Below are 9,734 nucleotides of genomic sequence, written 5' to 3'. Positions count from 1 at the left end.
ATTCAATTATCGTTTCGACACCGATCTCCACCGCTAGTCGCGGGACCATTGTCCCTCCACGCTCCGAGCACCAGCACGCGGCGCTCTCTGCCCTCGAATCCGCATTTTCCTCAGCGCGATGGATGAACCGTGTTAATAGGGGATAGAGGGCCGTTTATGTCATTCTCTTCGTCCTCATGTAGAGTACCACGATCAGAGATTTGAGACTTTCACGGCCCGGCGTCATACAGTTTTGTCTGTTGAGGCTTTCGGGTGTAAGCCGTATCCCAAAGGAAGAAATTTCCCAGCGTTTCGCAAGCATTGCAGCTAGCTTCATCAGGGGGTTAGAAGTGTACCAGTGTGTCTTCTGACCCCGCGATGAAGCTAGCTGCGATGCTTGCGAAACGTTGGGAAATTTCTTCCTTTAGGACACGGCTTACACCCGAAAGCCTCAACAGACAAAACTAGAGTGCCACGAGTAAGCGTGGCTTCGTTAATGCGAATTTCAGTAGGTTAGGGTACGAGTACCGCGCGTCTCATGAGAGGAGACCCGGAACGGCAAGCTGAGCGAAGTCTTGGCGATACACCTAAAGAGGTGGCAATCTTTTCAGCGAATAGCAGAATGCCTGTGACACAACCGCGTGCGTCTGACTAATCAGACAAGCGTATGCAGCGTCGTGGAAGAAGTTCGGCAGCCCTGAGTTAAGGTTACGCCCCAAGGAGCAAATCATGCACGCGCTTGTCCCACCTGAAAGCCTGGCGCTGCAAAGCCTTGCACGATCAGAGCAGAGTGGGCGTGTCCTGCCCCGAATAGGCGTGGCTTCGTTGCTCCCAGTATCATCGGAGATGGCCTCTCTTGCTCTGATTGCACCGGAGAGCCTAGCTCGATCTGTGGATGGCAACGAAGCCACGCCTAATCAAAATAGGCTCTCGATTTCCATGGGATAAGATAGGTATTCCTTATATATAGTTTAGATTCGATATTCCTTGGAGATCCTTACTCTATATTACTTTTAGCTTGAACGGAGACCATGCCCCGCACGGGCCGTGTCCTCGACGTGAAAAGAAAAACGGGAAACAGCGAGGAATTATGTTCGCTGGCCGAGGAGTACCCCCGGGGAAAGAGAATAGGAGAAAGAGATCCTCCCGGTTTGGCTTATTGTACCCGAGATGCTTATCGACCGGCTACTCTCGGTCCCTTCTTCGTCGTCCGCCTCTGTTTTCCGCCTGGCCTTTCGTCGAGTGGAAGCGGTCCCCCGTTGCAGCGGCTCGCAGAGCGCGTACCTGCCGCTCGTTAGGTCCTCTCCGGTTCGTGGAAGCGCGCGCGCGCGACCGGTCGCGAAGCAGGAACAAGGCAAGAAGAAGCCGATGCACCGGCGGGAGGCACGAGTCGCGATCCCTCTGTGCCTCTGTGTCTCGCCGCTCTCGGAGCTCGCTTATTATCGCGGCTACGACCCTCGTTGCGTACCGTCGATCCGAGAAACAACACGGACGATCGCGATCGATCGTCCCGCGATCGCTGGCGATCGCAGCGATTCCTCGCCGCAGGGGGGCGAATCCTCCAGCGTTCGCCAACTGTGCGGACACGTTCGCTTTTGCTTTCGCGTAACGAGCGCAAGGCCGCCGGAATTCCACGCGCGTCCTCCAACCATTTCGTCTCTCGCACTCTCTCTCTCTTTCTCTCTCTTTCTTTCACTCGCCCGTCTAAAGAGTTGGGCATTGTTCGAAATACGAATAACAAATGAAATATTGTTCGTTGTTCGTTCATATTATAGGTTTTGCAAATTCATCGTTTTGCAGACCAAATTCTTGGTGCTTGCTGCTCTCGCGGTCCGACTTCACAGGAGATCCATAAGATTTCAATCTGGAAGATCGGGAACTCAGGAAATTAGGCTAAAATCACAAACAAGTAGCATACTGGTAATATACGACCATACGGTGGCTTTGTTATTCTGATCTTCAACAAAGTAGACCTTTGCGTCTCTATGTATAGATTGTCCTGAACGAGCGTGGCTTCGTTACCCTCGCCTCTCACGGTGTCTTGTCTAGCTTCTGTGTCTCCTTAAAGTCTCCAACTTCCTAGATGCTTGAGTCTCTGTAGAAAATTATTAGTAATACAAGACTGTTCAGCTTGTGTCCCCGGTGTGCGACAGCTCTGTTGCTCTCAGCAGTCCAAAATATTGCCTTGTGGGGCACTGACCTTGGACAATTTTGCTTCTGCATCCTCTAAAAATCTCTAACTTCCTAGATGCTTGTGTCTCTGTAGAAAACTATTAGTAGTACAAGACTGTTCAGCTTGTGTCCCCGGTATGCGACAGCTCTGATGCTCTCAGCAGTCCAAAATATTGCCTTGTGGGGCACTGACCTTGGACAGTCTTGTTTCTGCATCCTCTAAAACTCTAACTTCCTAGATGCTTGAGTCTCTGTAGAAAACTATTAGTAATAGAAGACTATTCTCCTTGTGTCTCCGGGTGTGGGACGCCTTCGTTGCTCTCAGCGGTCCAAAATATTGCCCTGTAGGGCTCCGACCTTGGCCAATCTAGCTTCTGCATCCTCTAAAAATCTCTAACTTCCTAAATGCTTGTGTCTCTGTAGAAAACTATTAGTAATAGAAGACTATTTACCTTGGGTCCCCGGTGTGCAACAGCTCCGTTGTCCTCAGCAGTCCAAAATATTGTCCTGTAGGGCTCCGACCTTAGTCAATCTAGCTTCTGCATCCTCTAAAAGTCTAACTTCCTAGTTGCTTGTGTCTCTGTAGAAAACTATTAGTAATAGAAGACTATTCTCCTTCTGCCCCCGGTGTGCGACGCCTTCGTTGCTCTCTGCAGTCCAAAATATTTCCTTGTAGGGCTCCGACCTTGGCCAATCTAGCTTCTGCATCCTCTAAAAATCTCTAACTTCCTAGTTGCTTGTGTCTCTGTAGAAAACTATTAGTAATAGAAGACTATTCTCCTTCTGCCCCCGGTGTGCGACGCCTTCGTTGCTCTCTGCAGTCCAAAATATTTCCCTGTAGGGCTCCGACCTTGGCCAATCTAGCTTCTGCATCCTCTAAAAATCTCTAACTTCCTAAATGCTTGTGTCTCTGTAGAAAACTATTAGTAATAGAAGACTATTTACCTTGGGTCCCCGGTGTGCAACAGCTCCGTTGTCCTCAGCAGTCCAAAATATTGTCCTGTAGGGCTCCGACCTTAGTCAATCTAGCTTCTGCATCCTCTAAAAGTCTAACTTCCTAGTTGCTTGTGTCTCTGTAGAAAACTATTAGTAATAGAAGACTATTCTCCTTCTGCCCCCGGTGTGCGACGCCTTCGTTGCTCTCTGCAGTCCAAAATATTTCCTTGTAGGGCTCCGACCTTGGCCAATCTAGCTTCTGCATCCTCTAAAAATCTCTAACTTCCTAGTTGCTTGTGTCTCTGTAGAAAACTATTAGTAATAGAAGACTATTCTCCTTCTGCCCCCGGTGTGCGACGCCTTCGTTGCTCTCTGCAGTCCAAAATATTTCCCTGTAGGGCTCCGACCTTGGCCAATCTAGCTTCTGCATCCTCTAAAAATCTCTAACTTCCTAAATGCTTGTGTCTCTGTAGAAAACTATTAGTAATAGAAGACTATTTACCTTGGGTCCCCGGTGTGCAACAGCTCCGTTGTCCTCAGCAGTCCAAAATATTGTCCTGTAGGGCTCCGACCTTAGTCAATCTAGCTTCTGCATCCTCTAAAAGTCTAACTTCCTAGTTGCTTGTGTCTCTGTAGAAAACTATTAGTAATAGAAGACTATTCTCCTTCTGCCCCCGGTGTGCGACGCCTTCGTTGCTCTCTGCAGTCCAAAATATTTCCTTGTAGGGCTCCGACCTTGGCCAATCTAGCTTCTGCATCCTCTAAAAGTCTAACTTCCTAGTTGCTTGTGTCTCTGTAGAAAACTATTAGTAATAGAAGACTATTTACCTTGTGCCCCCGGTGTGCAACAGCTCCGTTGCTCTCAGCAGTTCAAAATATTGCCCTGTAGGGCTCCGACCTTGGCCAATCTAGCTTCTGCACCCTCCGAAAATCTCTAACTCTCTAAATACTTATATCTTATTACAGACTATCCTGAATGAGTGCAATTTGTCGCCGCCTCCAATGCAGCGGGAACAGAGTGTTGCCCCACAGAGCGACCCCTGTCCAGTGTGGCTCCCGGGGCCAGTAGCGTCGGCCGAAGAAGCATCGGCGAGGACCGAGGGAACGATTAGAAGACGCCGGGCCGCGACGCGACGGTGCGGTGGTCCCCGCGTCTTTCCGGGACCCGTTGGTCTTCTTTTTGCGCGTCGGGCTACTCGGGCTCGGTGTTCCGCGGGCGACGGACCGTTGGACGGCGCGGGACGCGTTTCTTCTCGGTCACAATTAGACGCGACGGAGAAAAACCATGCGGGTACCGACGGACAGGTTCCAGGCGCTCCCGGCGAGCGGCCGCGGGACGGGCTCTGCCGCGAGTTTGTTTGAATTGGGAAAATAAACCGACCGCGAATGCTTGAACAGTTCGGTCGCGCGCGATCTACGAGTCGGGAACTACGCGCAAGACGGAGTCGCAATTCTATTTCCGGCGCGATCCTACGCCTCGACGCACCTCGTCGGAAACGATCGGTGTTCGGGGCTCGAGCCAAGGTCGGGCTATAAATTTTGCGAGGGTAGCGGAAACGAGTCATTAGCGCTCTTTCTCTTTTCCTTTTTCTATCTTTCCATTGATCTACAGGACCCGCTCGCAGTGAGGGGGCCGCATCGATTTTCCTCGAATCGGAGCCGTGCGGACGCGTTCTCGCGATGATTCACGCGATCCGTCGAACCGAGCGCTTCTTTTTTTTTTTTGCGCGCGAGCACGTAATTTCTGCGCAATCGTTCTGCACGCCGCGGAAGAGGTACGCTCGCTCGATCGAAGAAAAGCGTGAAATGGCCGGTTCCCAGGGGTCCGAGAGGATAAGGGCACCGAAAACCGACCGCGGGCCTGCCAGGGGCCCCGGCCCGCACGGATATCGACCTCCGAAGTAGAGAGGCAATAGGTATTTAGGGTAGGAGTCGAGGAGCAAGGTAATTGGTCGGAACGAAGTCCTGAGAGGATTCTTCTAACCGCGTGGGCCCTCCGGCCCCTCGTTATCCCCGATTACCGCTCTCACGGTGACTTAGTCCACGTCGGTGGAGCTCCATTGGTGGTCCGGTTCACGGTGATATGGAGAATTCGGCAAGGTGGTCCGCTCTTAAATCATGCGTGCCGACAAGATACCTCCACCCCTCTTTCCGCTCTGCCAATGTACTATTACCGCGATCGCGGCTCTCCGGACAGAGGAATCTTCAAGTGGAACCCCGCGGGTCTTGTTTCTGCGTTCACCGCCCGACTTCACGATGTCAAAGAATGCCCGAGACCAACCGTCTTTATCCTCCCGGCCGATAACGAGTCCGACACAAGCTTTTCCCAGAAGAGTTTGCACTCCCACCGTGCGTCCTGCCCGCCGGAGCATTCGGCAAACATTTTGCCTCGACAGCGTTAACGAAAACTCGTGTCAAAGTAGATCGTGATCTTTGTTACTTGATTTTTCAGGATGCAGCGTCTTCGCCACGGAGCCACGAAGCCACGCCCATGAAGGATAGGACACGCCTACTCTCAGTAGCTCTATAACTCAATCTTCGACCAGTTGCTGGCAGAAAGGCAAACACTGCAACAACGTCTTGCAGTTCAGCATCTGCGAGAGACACGAGATTGTCCTCGGTGCAATTGACGAACTCCGAAGAGAAACTGTAATTTCGTTGCGATTCTCGCATAGTTGATAGAAATCCGCTGTTCACCCGATAGCAATTCGCTGCGATTACGCGTGACTGTGCATGATTGATAATCGCAGCGACTGTTGCATTTTAAGCGACGGGCTTCGAATCTTCGTGCGCTTGCAGCTTCCGTGACATCTTTGTAATAGAAACGGTAGAATACAAAGTTTAGCGAGTCGCGACTTCGTTTAAATGGGATTCGCTATGAATCTTTGCTCTTGAAAAGGTCGTACGAGTTGCTGACCAGGCTTACGACACCCACCTAGAGGAGATGGACCGTTGCAAACGATAAATCTCCGCTAACTAAACTTTGCCAAACGTTCTCTTTCATTTCACCAATCCGCGGGTGGTACAGATGTCCGCGGTCTGTACTCCGTAACAAAATCCTACTGTATCAATATTCCAATGCAAGAGAAGAATGAAGAGTGGTGTTTCCCTTTCGGTTGCTTGTTGCAATTGCTCTATCGCAACAAACTCTACAGCCACTGGTACAACAATTGAAGACCTTGGTAGCAGACCTCGGAACAAATCCATTTGTTAGCGAAAGTATGTGTCGTTCTATATATTCTGAAATATTGCCAATTGTCTGACGCAAGAAACATTTCCACCCGAAGGTCTCCAACAATCAGCTGACCCTGCCAGGCGATTAGGGGAAGCTCCACCGTCCAGGACGATAACGAAGGACACCGTTCTCTCCGAGTGTCATCTGTGTGGACCCCCGGCGGTTCTCGGAAAAGCGTTCCGCGTCCTCTGTCCCATTTCTCGCGACGAGAATCGGGTTCGCCTTCCGGAAACAATTGATTGCGAGAGCAACGCAAGCGGCGGTCGCTAATTAGTTTCCAGCAGAGAGAGAGAGAGAGAGAGAGAGAGAGAGAGAGCGGACCGATAAAGGCTCTGGCTCTTTGCCTCGTTCGGTCCGAGCTCCTTCTCCGCTCTCTTTCTCGCGCGCGTTTCCTCTGTCCTCGCCGGTTTCTCGCCTCGTCCGCGGCCGCTGCAGGATACGTCGCTTCCGGAAACCCGATCAAGATTACAAGCGGCGTACCGTGCACGCCGCAACCTTCTTCCTTTTACGCTCCCGATTGCGTCGTTCGGAATCGCGTTCGAACGACCTCGAAAACACCGCCGCGACTGCAACGCGCGATTCAACGCGCGCGCGACACCAAGAGCGCGCGTTCGCTCCGCTCGCGACAGCTGCGTTCGAACGTCGTTTAGGGTCGCGTCGCCTCTTCGTCCGAGAGGAAAGCCTACAAGTGGAACCATACAATGCTTATTGAACAAATTTTATTATAACTTCTACATTTCTCGAGAAAACATGCTTGCAACTAGTACTATGACCACCTCTGCGTCACAACAATGAATCGCGTTGCGAAAGGGGCAGTTTTGGGCAGCTACTTTTTCAAAATAATGGTAAATAATAGTATCTAGTACAAGACTCGACAAGAATCTCCGTGGAATATTGTGGAATCTACAAGTTTTAGTATACATTTGTAAAATCTGTGCACTAAGTGTTATCGTTCACTTCATACATTCCAAACGTTAATTAATAGAAATCCAATGTTATTATTATGTACAGTATTTACTTCTAGGAACAGCGTTCATAAAAATTGTAAAATTGACACCTTTTTTTCGAAACGTAGTTCACTGCACGAAAACTGCGAGACGACTGTATGGAGTATTTGTACTCCCGCCATTTAGCAGGTATAGATAGTAAGGCATTTTTACCTTCGGCTTCTTATACAGTCATTACCTGAGAATCCAATACGGCAAGAGCCATACCTCTAACGTGAAATTCATTTTTTGCATTTTGGCCACGTTTTGGCGCTTTAGGCCCACTGTGCGTCGTCGCGAACAAAGACAGGAGACATTATTGTATTGTTCTCTCAGCTGCCCTCTCGCTCTTCGTCCGAGACTGTGCGTCCAAGAACAATCTAAACATGGACTATGTTAGTATCGTGTCGCTGTTTACCGGAAGCAATTAGTAAAAAATGCCACGCCAGCGCGAGTTCTAAGAAATCTAATCAATGTTTTCATCGAACCCGTAACCGATAAGTCAGGATTTATTATAGTCACTGTTGTTTCCTTATACTATCGCCGTACGAATTAACGTTGTAATCTAGTAAAAAAATTGTGTCGGTTAGACGTCGCTGACGTGGCAATTAACGTGTCGATGCATCTAAGCAAACGGTGCCAAAGATTGAGCAATACTTGTGTCTTCCTATTTCTTTGGAGAGTAGGCGTGGCCCGTCCTGTGTGGGCGTGGCTTCGTTGCTCCGAATGTCGACGGAGGCCGGCCACAGTGCCCCACAGGGCAGCCTCTACCTGCGTCTAGCCAAAGCGCCGCAAAATCATCATCTCTTCTGACACAGGCTTTCGTTAACAAGAATTGTCCAGCTGGAAAAAAAGACTCTTTACTGGTAATGTGTCTGAACGGTCTCGGATAGAATGACTTGCAATCGAGCCGACACGATACAGCCGCGTTTCGAGTTCGGTTCGCGAAAAACGTGCGTGCCTCAGCCGCGATCGCGAGCGGTTTTATCGCGCGGTGGCTTTTGTCCGAGGCCGATTCGACGAACGCTCGTTCATCGTCGGAAACGGTGCGGCGCGGCGCGTTAGAGGAAATACCGCATCCTCGATGAGACATCCACCGGTGACGAACGTTGCGCGCGAGGGTCCTCTTCTTCTTTCTCTTCTCTCTCTCTCTCTCTCTTTCTCTTTCACCTTCTTTCTCTCCACGGATGATTCTTCCCGTCGCTAACGTTCGCTGCGAACGTGTTTCCGCCTGCGAAAGAAGCGCGCGAATTACGCGGAACCTCGGACCGCAGCTTCACGATCGGTATTCCCGGAAGTCGAAGAACGATCCGTCGCGGGAACGATTACCGTTGCGAATCCGCTAAGACGTAACCGCGTCCTCGTAGCTCATTTTTCTTAGCAACAGACCGCTCCGCGCATTCGATCTCCTGCGAAACGAAACGTCGATCGACGAGACGTTCGATCGGTAGCTGTTCGATCGATCTAGACGGTTTTCGATCGGTAGCTGTTCGATCGATCTAGACGGTTTTCGATCGAGCAAGATACGCCCGCAATCCGATAACATTAACACTAGGTTTACGCAGCACTAAAAGCGACTATTTTGCATTACTTCATGAAAATAACAAGAACGTGCTGCCCACATTTTTAGTAATATTTCTAAAATAATATATACCCAAGAAATAAATTTGCTAAATAATTTCTTACGTATGCATGCTTAGAATCTTGATAATATTCAATTAAAAATATTAGAACCCGTCATTTTGACGGGTCCCGTAAATCTAGTGTTAAGAGACGATACACCGTGATTTCTCTGTATATGTCGCCAAGGCCTGGATGATAAACGTCGCGGAATTATCCCCACTACCGCGGGGTATACCCGTACACGATACACGACGCTGGCAAGGCCCGTCTTGTCGACATATATCGAGAATTCACGGTAAATGTCTGCGAAGCTCCTGTGTGTTCTAATTAAGACTATTCTCATTTTGCATAAAAATCCGCAGTCCAATTCTAACGAAAATCGCGAGAAACCTAGATAAACTCGATCTTGTCGTTCTTCCAACGCAATACTTGTCAGCTACTTTCACGAAATTCGTGTGAAAGATCAAGTCGACAATATGCTAATGCAATTGCCAGGTTGCTTCCCATGTACCGAAACAATGTCCGTACTCCCACAGTAAATCAAGTTCGTCCACGTTTTTCTTGAAATATGCCTGGGAAAGCGAATTCGTCGATTGCTCAATTGAAATTGTACTAATATTCTATCCGTTCTGCGATGCGAGCGATATCTGATGAGCTCAGGGCAACAAACGGTCGGCTCGATTTAGCCATGACTGCCCACTTAGGTTTTCTAATCGTTCGGAGCGACAAACAGTCTGTAAATATTCGGGGCAACAACCGGTCACCTCCGAGGTGACCTACAAGATGACCGTTTGTCGACCTGA

The sequence above is a fragment of the Halictus rubicundus genome, chromosome 8, assembly GCF_050948215.1.
Source record: "Halictus rubicundus isolate RS-2024b chromosome 8, iyHalRubi1_principal, whole genome shotgun sequence".
Lineage (NCBI taxonomy): Eukaryota > Metazoa > Arthropoda > Insecta > Hymenoptera > Halictidae > Halictus > Halictus rubicundus.
This window is presented reverse-complemented; position numbering follows the sequence as displayed.